Source organism: Leptonychotes weddellii, chromosome 7 (genome assembly GCF_054177405.1).
Source record: "Leptonychotes weddellii isolate Sample4059 chromosome 7, ASM5417740v2, whole genome shotgun sequence".
NCBI lineage: Eukaryota > Metazoa > Chordata > Mammalia > Carnivora > Phocidae > Leptonychotes > Leptonychotes weddellii.
Window position 1 is genome coordinate 121902603 of NC_138375.1, and position 14137 is coordinate 121916739.

Below are 14137 nucleotides of genomic sequence, written 5' to 3' on the forward strand. Positions count from 1 at the left end.
AGTAGGTAGGAGGGGCGCAGTAGACATATATGGAATAAGACCTCTAGCCTGGGTGGAGGGTCTGCTATCTGGGACCAGTGGTCTTACCACTTCCATGAACCTCCTAAATAATGAATAAATTGCTTGTGTGAAGTCGTCTTTGAATTGTGAGCCCAAAGTTTCTTGGACATGTCTCTCTTCTAAAAGGGACTTTTTCCCAGCCTAGCATCAAGTAAACCAGCAGAGAACCAACAGATATCATTTTGCTTCTTGAATGCCCCTACCCTTTTCATATCTTTGAGTCTGAGGGATGGAAAGAGGAGGGAGAAGCAATAACACCTCTTAGGAAGCCACTATTCTTAGTCTTTATTTACTTTTTGTTTAATTCATATCTGACATTTGGGGTGAAAATAGACTACTAAGAAATGTTAGAAAACTTTGGTGAATTGAAGTTAAGGCTTTAAGCTTGGGTGCCTGGCAGGATAATTTCAATGCTATTAAGAGAAATGTAGATATTTGCTCCTATATGGAGGGAAGAGATAAAGAGACATTGTGGTATAGACCAAGGATGATTGAATCCAGTGCATGAGACCAGGATTGGATCCTGTCTGCCACTCACTGTCTCTAGGAGTTTGAGGATACCACCTAACCTCCAGGGTCAGTTTAGGCATCTGTAGCATGAAACGTGGGATTAGGTGGATGGTTTTTAAACTCTTTTTGTAGATGAAAACCAATTTATCGAATACACTCCTACGCAAATTCCAATGTATGTTCTGGTTGGGTGGGAGAGGGGAATTAAAGACTTTCAGCTCCATTGATTTTGAGTTCTTCTTATTCCCAAAGCAGTCCCTCATGTGTTTTCTTGGAACCCAGTTAGATCATCCCTAATACATTAATTAGTTCTGTATTTATATCAGTCCTAGTAAGACTGTTGACTCAGCAGTTTTTTTGGAAAGTACTTTGGGATTTTGGTGGTGGTTGGAAATTATTCACGGTACTGATGGAAATGATTGCACGTTGTTTTAGAATGTAATTCACGGATACATGGCAGTGTGCATATTAGTGTACATAATGCAGTCAGATCTTGACTAGAACCCTGTGATTGTCTGAAGTCCTAAAGCATGCTAAATCACGCTTGTCTGTCCATCTTTGCTCTCAGAGAAGGAAGTGTGTGGTACTCTTCCTGCTTTCAAAGCCAGGTTTCCTTATGAGGAATTTCTGCTGAATAAAATTCATCCACTTTGAACAGTGTTCACTTCTGACCAATCTCCCTTATGTTAACGTGTTATTTTATTCAATAAGTCACTGTCTTTAATAAAGTTACACTCAAGTATGTCTTTATGGGTGACTCTGATTACCTCCTTTCTGATACATTCTGTGATAATGTGTAAAGTAACTGCCGAGAGGCAGACTTATTAAGTTCATAATAATAATATCCATGTATTTTTTTCAACTCTTTAAGCATACACCATGTCAATCTTTGCAGTCAAGTGGCAAATGTAGGTATGTACCTTATTATCTTGAAGTGGGAAGAAACAGCTCAAAAAGTTAACTTGCTTGAGATTTCAAAGCTAGGAAAGGGCAGGGGTTGGAGATTCTATGATATCCTGTATCCTCTCTATTCTTGAGGGCCAGGGTTAAGTGGGCCTGGGATGGGGACACAGCAGAGAAGAGGACCCCTCGCAGGTATCCTGGATGACTCAGTTGGTTAAGAGTCCAACTCTTGATTTAGGCTCAGGTTATGACCTTGGGGTCATGAGATCAAGTTCCAAGTTGGGCCCCGCGCTCAGCGGGGAATCTGAGATTCTCTTTTTCCTTATCTGCCCCTTCCCGCTGTGCTCATGCTCTGTCTCTCTCTCTCTCTCTCAAATAAATAAATAAATCTTAAAAAAAAAAAGAGGACCCCTTGCTGTTTCTCCTCATACTGGCATCTATGTCCTTATTTAAATGTCAGGCATATTGTATGCCAGTCCTCCACAAATTCACTGTTTCTCTCGTCCCAGAATATGGATTTTAGTTGTATGAAGACACCTAAATGCACTTACATATTATTTTTCCCTCTCGTTCAGATTTTTACTACCTCTTTGACTGAAGCTGTTTATAAGATGCAGGTATTTATGTAGATATCATTTGCAGAGCTGTTGATTATTTAGTACAGGTTTTATTTCTAGGCTACTCCTCAGGGATCCAACTTCCTTAAGCCTAGAGAACACAACTACAAGACAGTGACATTGATTATAGAGAAAAAATATCACAAGCCAAGTTCTTCATTTACCCTGGAAAGTAGGTTATTTTGCCATCTGAATAAATAATTTTTAACTGAAATTGTGGACACAGCATCTTTCTATAGCTACTTTTCACATGCTTGCCTCAGCAATTTTCCAAAATCCTATTAAATGCTTTCTTTCATATATGTTTAATTGAATTCCAGGTATTTGTATGTACTTTGTAGTACATATATACCCATATGTTGTATTCAGACAACAAAGGATTTTTTTTCATTTCCTCTTAAAGGAGATGTTTAAAATTCAGCATGGAAGAGAACTCTATTTTAACCTAAAGTTCCAGTCACCTTCAGAAGTTTAGATAAAGGGGCGCCTGGGTGGCTCAGTCGTTAAGCGTCTGCCTTCGGCTCAGGTCATGATCCCGGGGTCCTGGGATCGAGCCCCGCATCGGGCTCCCTGCTCAGCAGGAAGCCTGCTTCTCCCTCTCCCACTCCCCCTGCTTGTGTTCCCTCTCTCAAATAAAGAAATAAAATCTTTAAAAAAAAAAAAAAAGAAGTTTAGATAAATGGTTTTAAAGAGACCATAAGTCTTCTTACACATCAAGATTTTTGTTTACAAAACACTGTCCTAATGAGGTTAATGTAAATGAATTTGCAACAAATGGAGTGAACAAGTTTGAAACATGCAGCTTCAAATGTAATAGAAAAAGTGTTTGGTAAAATATGTTTTAGATTTCATTGAATTTCACATATTTAGATAATATTATAATGGTGAATACTCCAGTTTTTCATACATTCTTGTCTAAGTTGAAATTATTGACGCATCATATATAAAAAATGTGCCTTTTCATGTTCTTAAAATGTTATAATATTCTTTGTTATGTTCTATGACCAAGTCACATTTAAAGTAAAGAAAAAAAAAGAAAATATTTAAATAAGTAAAATGTATCTTAATTCCCTCAGCATGTATAATGTGAACTTCATTGTTGTAGTGAGAACCCACACTATTTATAGTGAACTTGATGCTTGGGTTTGACAGGCAGCCATCTGGGGCACTGCAAGAGGCCATTTTGAAAATGCAAACCTTCAATAAGATCAAAGTGTATACAGAAGTATTAAATTATACCCAGATAGAAAAATATGTGTCCTCATTCTTTTATGTGAAATTTAACATTGATACATGCTCTATAAGTTTTCTTCCTGCATACACACAAAATCCATGCCACTGAAATGCTGAGAGATGGCTGGGAGAAAAAAAAAAAAGAATCTAAACTGGGATCACATGTCCTTTCTGGACTCTAACTGTGGCATTCATCTGACATAATAGAGACTCAGAAACAGTGCGCCTTCACTCTGCGGGGGGTTACAAAGCTATTCAGTGTAGGAAATCAGCACGTGAATATCTCTTCCCCTTGCTAGAAAATGAAAAACACCTGACACTTGAGAACTGTTAGTACATGATTTGAATGCCATTAGGGGTTGCTCCTACACATTTCATATTACAGCTGTGGAGTGTGTAACCCATGAATAGCACTTGTGTTATGTTTGCTTTAGAAAACTGTGTTGATCCCTCCAGGCGCTCTATTTGCAAGTACTCCCACGTGAGGCATAGAGCAGGGGGGGACTGAAGCAAACTGATCTGTCTTACAGAGAGACTGTTCTGTAAGGAAATATTTTTAGAGGCTGGAGACATGGATAGCATGCCTCCCACTCCAGCTGTAACTTTTGAAAGACGATGACCAAGGAGATCTTTTATTGACATAACAAAAACTATTAGTTCGATATGCAGGGCTCAAGTTCTATGCAAGAATCCCCATGCAGCGCAGTTTTAATAAAGTTTGACCCTGCCTCTTTGGATTTAGTTTGTGGAAGGACGGTTATAAAATGAATGTTTTTCTTTGGAAGAAGTTGCTCCTGAGAGTTTTTTGAACTACTCAAATTGTGAAAATCAGATCAGGGATAATCTTTCAATACATTAGATGAGGTTTGTATTTCTTTTGCATTTCTTTCAGGGTGGGCTTATTTTAACACTTCCAGACTGCAGTAAATTCTCTTAACTTTTTTTCTCTATATGCAATTCAATCTAGACCAAAGTGCTATATTCTAGGAATATGTAAGTTGGTGACTAAACTTGCTTTTGAATTGAGTGCATCTTGAAAATGATAGCATGAATTCGGCTGGAATTTTCTGTTTAGATCACAATTTTTTTTTTGTCTTAGTTCTAGGTAAGCCCCCTGGGTTATTTTAGGACTTTTTTTGTTTTTGTTTTTAGGTGGTGGTCAGGATTATGCAGGTATCTCTGTAAAGGAACTGGGCTTGGAGTATGGTTAGATGTGAAAAGAAAATGTCAGTTACTGAGCAAAGGCTGCATGATGATGATGTACATACTTGACTCCATTTAATGCTCATACACAAGCTCACAGACACTCCACAAGGTAGGTAGTATTATATCCATTCTCACAGATGTGGACAGTTTCTCAAATTACCAAGCTAGTAAATAGCAAAGATGAAAATCACAGTCAAATTGTTCTAATTCCAAAGTACATGCTCTTAAACATTATCCTTTATTGCCTTCTATAAATCATTGTGAAACTTTTTCAGGATTCACCTCTTTCGAAGATCTTTTCAAGCCTTGACGTGGCTCTTGCTTAGTGAATAGCTTTGCCTTCCTCTTTGCCTTCTTAACAAATACCTAAAGAATAGTCCAATGAACTTGATAGAATCCCATTCCTCCATGTAGTGATTTGCAAGCTTGAATGACTTTAGCATCACCTGGAAAGCTTTTAGAAAATACCAGTGGCTGATCATACACTACACCATTTTCATCAGAATCTCTGGAAGTCGAGCCAGGACATGGGCATTTTTAAAGGTTTTCATTGCAGTTCTAAAAACGGTCAGGGTTCAAAACTTGTGCTATATATTGGCATAAAATGCATGAGTTCTAGTTCTCCACATTTCTTTCTCAACTATAGTAAAAATTATATAGATTTTCTGTCTTCTTGGAAAAGCAAACTGATTGTATCTCTATGTATTTGCACATGGGCTTATCAGCACACCATTCTTCCTAATTGATATGCTCAGAAGATGTGTCAGATCTGTCTGCATCTTTTTCCCCAGTTAAGAAATGTGGGGTAGGACTAGCAACATGGAAGGCCTTGCAGATTTTAGAAAATCAAAGTTGGTATCATTTGGTCTTAAAATATTATGTCTTTTCTTCCCAACAATGTAAAGGACTTGTTTCGTCATTTAGAGTTCTCTTCCTGACTGCCTGTAGCATCTATAACCACTTTTTATTGGCGGTGGGGCTAGGGTTTAAATTTATGCAAGAATTATTTATTTGCTATTTATCCATTTCTGCTGCAACTCCCTGGCACTGAATTCCTTCCAACCACTGTTATTTTTATTTGCTATTGAGTTAGTTTGTGACTAAGTAGGCTCTCCAGGTTGGCTTATGCCTTTAAGCCCACCAGACCAATTCAGTGAGCCAAGTTATTACAGATCCAGATTTTCAGTTGGGAGTTGGCGAACTTCTTTTTCTCTGTTATTGGCAAGGATGGGGAATAATAGCACGTTTGCCTTTTTTAGTAATGATCTTTATTGACAAAACATCACCCCTTATCACTGAAAATGGCAACATCAATGTCACATGTATCTAGAAAATTGAGGTCTACCTCAAGAAGCAATGCTATGAAATCAAGGTAGAGATCACCTGAAAGGAACCCTCTTGTTCTCAAGAAAAATATTTTGAGACCCATGTGACATCAAATTTTCATGCCAAATGAATCATCTATACTGAACTTTAGAAGTTGGATAGCAGGTGAAGGGAGTCCCTTTTTGGTAATTGAGGTACAGAATTAACAAGCTGTGCCTGTCTTCTGGTTGCCTCTCCTGATCTACTTTCTATTTTTCCACTCTGTATTTTGTTCCCATGTGATTGGAGGGGGTAATGTGACTATTTCTGCTCAATAATTTGTGAGCAGAAGTGATGGTGTCCCATTGGGGCTGGCTCATTTAATGCCAGTGGAGGATCCTTTAGAGTTCTTTCAGTTTACAACAATAATCAGAAATTTACATATGGTGCCTGATGCATCAACCCAAGTCCCAGAATAAAGATGACCTGGACTGGAGTTTTGAACAACTTTTATTTCATGTAGTGGGAGTAAGAAGTTTTTTGTTTTAAGCTATCCTAATCAGTTTATGCTGTACTAACCAGCTCAGGCTGCCATAACAAAACACTCTAGACTGGGTGGCTTAAACAATAGATATTTTCTTGTCACAGTTCTGGAGGTTGGAAGTCCAAAATTAGGGTGCTGGCAACTTCACTTCCTGGTGAAAACCCTCTTCCTGGTTTGTGGGTGGTTACCTCCTCACTCTGTCCTCACAATGGTGGGAAGAGAGAGAAAGCTCTGGTCTCTGTTCCTCTTCTTACAAAGATAATAATTCTATCATTGAGGCCCACCCTCATGACTTCATCTAAACCTAACTGTTTCCCAAAGGCTCTCCCTCCAAATACCATTACACTGGGGGTTAGGGCTTCAGCATATGAATTTTGAGGGGAGGGGACACAAACATTCAGTCCATATCACATATTAAGATATACCTTATTCAAGTTTGATTATGCTTAATAATGGAATTAGTTTTATTGATTTGAGTCTTCATATACTTTTTTTGAATAGGGCAAAAAAGAGTAAAGTTATGGCCAGTGAGATAAAGGAGTTATATTTGGAAACATGTTGCACAAATAGATGTCAAATTGGTGACAGGAAGAATTACTGAGAATTAGAAAATGAGGATACTTTGTAACTAAGTCCCTACCGACTTTGGGTATTGGGACAGAAAAGTTGGGGAGCTAATATATGTTGGACTGTGGCAAACCTTTTAATAACATTGAAGAGTCGTAATAATCCTGCAAAACAGTCACTCTAAAAATATCTGTGGAGTACCTTCTGTGTGCTAGGCATTATGCTGGATGCCGAGGGGATAGCAGAAAGCAAAATAAACAAGATCCCTACACTCAGAGGACTCACCTAGGAGCATGCAGGAAAGGCAACAGGCAATTACACCGAAGAATAGTAAGTGCTGGGGATAAAGGAAGGATCAGGTAGACAAGGGTGTCTGATCTTAAATGGTAGCACCAATGAAGGATTTCTGGAAGAGAGAATGTCTGGGCTGAGACAGGAGTTCTAGGAGTTAGCTAAGCAAAGAGAAGGAGCGGTCTTCTAGACATAAGATGATGGTCCATAAGTGGAGAGAGGTGGACATTTCTTAGGAACTAGAAAAAAGTGTAACATGGCTCTTTTAGCCATACTACAGACTACAAAATCTGGCTTTCTAGAGTCTGCCTGAGGGGTTGAGTAATTGACCTAGAAGTGCAAAGTGCAAGGGAGTTAACTCACTGCAGGACAAACTTTAGCGAGTGGGAGACAGGGAAGAAGAGGGACGTGAATAGATTCCCTTCCTATTTCTCCCTCTGAAATAAAAGATGCTGATCATGATAATGATAAGCATGCTAACGTTTTTTGAGAGTTTAGTATGCCTCAGGTACCATTCTGAGCATCTTAAACTTATTACCACATTTAGTCCTCAGAACACCTCAAAATCCTAATGTACACACAGAATTGGAGTCATTGGCCCAATGTAGCATTTTTATGATGTGATGGAGCCAGGCTTTGAACAGAGATCTGCTGAAAGCAGAGGTGGCACTATTCAGTCAGGGGGAGGTTGGGCTTACTGCTAGAAAGGGATGGTCTAAATGGGTTGGTGACTACCTGTTAAAAATAGCATTTAAGAAAACCAGATGGAAATTGCCAAGCACTATTACAATTTGTAACTAGGTGAAAGATTCGGTCTTGTGATCCGCACCCCCCGCCATGTTCTTGAGTATAGGGTTGCAGTTTCAAGGGTGCCTTAAAGTGTATGCAGTAAAACACAGCTGGAAACTGACTTTAACTATAATTATTGGCCTCTTACCAGTATTTAAAGATGCAGTGCATGGATCAGTGCTTTGAACTTTGCTTTTTAGTTTTTATCAACAGTGTACCATTACTTTCCTAAGGACCTTTTCTTCACCTTTATTTAGATCCTGCACTGGTCTATAATTACATGAAACTAAAAATTCTCAATGGATTGATTTCCATAAATTACAAATATGTCATGCGTTATGTTACTAGACAAAAGGTCAGCAAACCAATTTGTTATACCAATAGCACATTTACTAGAGCTTGGACAATGATCCGTTTGTTGAGAGCCTTCTAGTTTTAACTCTTTCGATTGGATTTCAACTGAAACACAAATTGTATGTAGAATGGAATTTAAATCACTGTTACCCACAATAGCTGGAAAATTACATAGTTTTGAATAGGCAGTGGTAAACTGGTTTTTGAGTGTAACACATTAATTTTTAATTCAATTTTCTGTGATGGGAGAATAAATACATGATACTTTGCAACATCCCCAAATATATCAATTCCAAATTAATCCTGTCAGTGTAAAAGCTAATTTTATCATATTAAATTATAAGTTTAGTAAAAGGAATACTAATAGCTTATTGTTATCTTAAAAATAATGAAATATTACACATTATGCAACTTGAAAATTAAGCTGAATTCTCTCAGTGCCTTGAGTGGTCCTTATAATCAATTAAAAATGAATCTAATAAGATGGGATTTAAATGGCACAAATGAACTAATTAAGTTTCAAAGGCGAAACCTATATCCTGTCAGGCAGCAGCTTGTTTGGAACAATATTCATCAAATGATTTTGATATCACTCCATTCTGCAAATGTGAACTCAAAGACTTTTTGTCCTTCCCTTAAATTTTTCTTGTTCTCTTTTGAAAACCACAATAACCCCTTTGTCTCCTTTGTCTAAAAATAACATCCCATTTTTGTTCTCCTGGAGTTGAAATGGTACTATTATTGACTTCCCTCTTCTTGTCCGTTATGCAACGTGATGTCAAGGTCCTACTTCTCTGGTGGTGGCTCTCCCATCATTGTCATCTGTTTTATGCCACTCACCAACAGCAGAGCTCTATTTTCTCTTATTTTGACTATTAACTGGTTTTTCCTGCCTTCAGTCCACAATACGTGTTCATATCAGATATGATTACCGGGACATAGGACTATTCCTGTCATGCCGTTTCTCACGACATTCTTTTGTGCAGAGCCTGGAATCCGAAGTACCCTGGCATAAATTCAGGGTATACTGCATACTCATTCCAGCCTATATTATCCCACATTTCTCTTCCAGCCACTGAGTCTCATGATTCTTGCATTGCTTAGGTTACTCATCACCCTGAAGTTAGGCGCTCCTGTTTTGTGGTTTTGCTTGTTTCTGAGATTACCAGCTCCCATTTTTGCCCATTAAAATCTTTCCTTTATTTCACGACTCATTTTAAGTGTTTAGCCTTACTTTCCTGCATAACAGTTAAATCATATTACTTATAATCTACTACCAGTTATTTGTATGCATTTATTATTATTATTATCTCCATGGCATATATTTTATGTTCCCATTTTAAACAGATAATAAATTGAGACTGAGAATTTAAATAGCTTCCCAAGGTCACATAGCCAGCACTGACAGAGCCAGGGTCAAAGCTACATCGGGTGACTCTAAAGCCACAGGGCCCTGATATTGTGGGGCTTTCCATAGCTACTTCCATAACAGAATTGGGTGATAGGTATCCATACATATGCATACATCTGGTACTACGCAGCAATATAGATAATAGATAGATGATAGATATAACTATTATAAAGTAAACTCAGATTACCTTGGTTTGTTTTAGACTTTTCAGAAATATTCTGACTCTTAGCCCATTAATGGCCCATTTAACAACTAACATATTTTCTATGTTTCCTGATGCCTTCTTGATGAAGGGTGCCCGCTGTGCCTCACATTACCCAGGAAGGAGTGAATTCCTCTGAAACTTGAGAGTGTTCTCACCAACCTGAGAGTGTTTATTCCCTGAATTCTTGGTGGATTCCGTCTTTTGTGGTTGGACTCAGTAGGTTTCCAAGAGTAAATTAAAGAGGCAGACGTTGGCATTGAGATAGAGCCGCTCCTGTGCCTTAAGAGACTTGCTTTACTTTTAATGTCAACTAGGGATAATGGTTAGTAGTGCATGGACCACCCTGCACTGGTGTGGGGACGCAGGGCAGTGCCCTGCCAAGTCATAGGGAATCCGGAAAGAGGGAAATCACGATGTAACCGTCAAGCTGCGAGGCAGCGTTGGTTGCTCCTTTGTTTCTCCTTCAGTTTGGGTTCTTTTTTTTTTTTTAAAGATTTTATTTATTTATTTGAGAGAGAGAATGAGAGAGAGCACATGAGAGGGGGGAGGGTCAGAGGGAGAAGCAGACCCCCCGCCGAGCAGGGAGCCCGATGCCGGACTCGATCCCGGGACTCCAGGATCATGACCTGAGCCGAAGGCAGTCGTTTTACCAACTGAGCCACCCAGGCGCCCAGTTTGGGTTCTTTTGTGTGCTTTTTTTTTCATCCATTTTCCGTTCTGCACTCTACCTGGCTAATTAAAATTCTAATCACTCTGACAGCTAGAAATAGAAAAAAAAAAAAAATTCTATGCTGGAGAAGGTAATTTCAAGGTGTTTTAGCTGCCAAAGAAACAAATGGAAATGAGACAAAGAAGCTAGTTGTCATAGAAGGACAAATGAATTTTGTTTTCCCATCCTACCTAAAAATATGAAACTTTAGCCAAGATAACACGTTACTGTTTGGCATTATAATAATTCTAAACACCTAAAGGTTAAACAATATGCTTTATTTTCCTGTAGGTAAAGGTATCTTGGTAAAAATAGTCTTTTATACAATTGTTCATGTCAAGCGTAATTTACCGTTCATGGGGTGACATGAAGTATAACATCGAAGGTTTGACTTGGTTGCTGTGATATGTTGTTTCGGAAAGTGTTTCCTTTTAATCTTTGATTTTCAGAACTTCATTAAACATTTAAGGGACTAGAAATCCATATTTAAAACAAAGAGAAATTTGTGGTATGATTTCTTTAGTAAAATTGTGATGTTAAATTTTTAATGCCAGCTGGCCTAGAAGTGTTAAATACAATTGCATCCAAGAGGTATTTGAAAATGAGTTTCCTAGAAAGGGAGGTTTCCTGAGAAATTTTCCAACTAAATTAATAATCAGGCTGAGTTTTGACTGTGTCTGTTAGGGATCCAGAAATTGGGTAGGGTTTGGAAAATGTTTACCAGATAAGCTGTTGTCTGAATTGACTGACATTGACTGATTACTTAATTTTACTAAATTGACTGGACACTTGTTAAAATACACTGAATTGGTTGCCTGAACCAATGTTATTTAAATCTAATTGAATGTATGTTAAAAAAAGATGTGGCTAATCAACAAGGGTCATTGAAGGACTCATGTCAGACATCCAGACACTTACATGGGTCTACATACAACAAAAGCCTCTAAGATTTTGTTATGCAGTAGGGTTGTTTATTGGGTGATGTAATTTTTGAAAGACAGTATTAGGGGCAATGTATTTTTCAAATTTCTGTAGCCTCTAGCCAACTGAGAATTTATTTATAATTTATTTATTTTTTGTATTCATTCCTTTATTTATTTCATGACCCCAAATTAGTGAGGATAAAATCAAACTGATTGAATAAAATCTACATTCATTGATGGTTACAACTATTCTTTTCAGTCCCTTGTATATACTTGCATATTTTAGAATCAAATATCGAGTATAATTCTTTATAAAAGTAAACATTCAATGTGTTATTTTATTAATGACCCATACTGTGTTGTTGTTTTTCTTGCGAAATGACTGATTCACTAAGTATATCATCCAGTACGTAAGGCTTTAATAACACACAGATATCAGAGTCTGTAAGAATTCAGTGTTGTGTCTGTATCAACTTCAAGAGACTGATATTCATAGAAATATCTAGGGAGAGTCCTACATGGCTCATACGTTGGTGTGAAATATTTAAATCAACTAATGTTCTTTTTTTTTTTTTTAAAGATTTTATTTATTTATTTGACAGAGAGAGAGATAGCGAGGGCAGGAACACAAGCAGGGGGAGTGGGAGACGGAGAAGCAGGCTTCCTGCTGAGCAGGGAGCCCGATGTGGGGCTCGATCCCAGGACCCTGGGATCATGACCTGAGCCGAAGGCAGACGCTTAACGACTGAGCCACCCAGGCGCCCAACTAATGTTCATTTTTAACTCGTAAAGTAGCACACAATGCTGAATGAATGATTTATTGTTGTGTCCATTCTAAAATGCTTTTGAACACACAGTGCTTTAATGAAGAGAGCCTAGCAGAAATTTCATGGATAGAGACAGTATGGAAATTGGAGCTAGGAAGTTGAGAATGTATGAAATTAATCATCAGATTTCCCAAAACACAAAGAAAAAGTCATATATATGAATATCTCAGTACTTATTGGCAGTGCACTAGATAAAATTTTAAGTCTACAATAGAATATTAGGAGGTTGTATCTCAGATCTGTTCGTAAGTATCTGGGTTGTCATGAGCAAAATCATATAACATCTCTGAGTCTCAGTTTCCTCATCTATAAAATAAGGTCAGTAATATCAACTCCTAAACAGTAATTATAGGTTGCTTATTATTTTTCTACCACAGTTATGTGATGAATATAAAGGGCTAAGACAAGCCCTAGCTATTTTATCGTAATTATGGTAAATTTTTATAATTGTTATCGAATACCTACAATGTTTAAACTTTCATGCTAGGAATTAAGAGAGACAAAGATGAATAAGGCAACATCATTGACCTCAAGAACCATTTAATTTAGTAGTGTAGACAGCTATGTACATAAACAATTTAATAAATGAGAGAGATACTGAGTAACAGCTGAGTATGGAATAATCTAACTTCTATATAATGGATTCAGATAATTGTTTTGCCTGTTTTTACCTCTATCCAAGTAGTCAGTATTAATATTATCTGGGAGTCCAACATGGTCATGCACGTTAGGTCATGTCATTAAGCTTGCCTACTCAACCTGAAACTACAATCAAGTAGAATATTTGCAGATGCTTCTGCATGGCTTCTGGCTCTCAACAGGGGTAGGGTGACCATATAATTTGCCTTTAAATCAGATGCCACTGAGATTTCCCTAAACCAGAACACAGAGAGAGCAAAAGGGGCACCCTTAATAATCCTACTGACACAATAGGCAAAAAATATGAAATCAGAACCTGTAGTTACCTTAACCAGAGCCCATCCTTTGGGAGTAACGAAGCTGATTTTCAATCATGTTTCTGCCCATTTCCCAGCTTAACCCTAATTCCTATTTCCAGATTTCTCCTGCCCTTTGGATTTGGGCTTTATGTTTGGTCAGCCTAAACTCTGCCTCAAAGGACTTGCCTTTCCTAATTCCTTTGCCTCTTGAGGCACCATACTCTTTCTTGGGGAAGACACTGATCCCCAGCACCATCGTGCTAGGCCACTGAGACCTGACAAGTCCACAGTGATATCCCGTAAAGGACCATTTGGATATCAGATCTAGGGCTAAGGACAAGGCTGCATGAGAGCCTCTGATTCATTAAGAGTAGGAAGTTAGTTTACTTAAGCATACAAAAATTTGATAACGATTTATGTATGTCAAGACCAAGTATCAAATTTTGGCTATTATCAATAGGCAAATATTATTATTCTTCACAGATGTCTTCCAGTTGATAAATTTTATAAATAAAAATAGTACTTACATTATTTTTAAAAATCCCCTCAGTACCTGAAATATTTACATTTAGCTACCACCTGTTTCTAATATTTTCCTGAGTACTCAACAAAAATGGCTTAATTTGATGCATATTGTGATATAGCAAACTGAGAAAGACAAAGGGCTTTGATCTTAACTCTCATTTATTTCCTATGTGACTGTGAGCAAATTGTCTACACATCTCTGAACGTCAATTTTCAACTA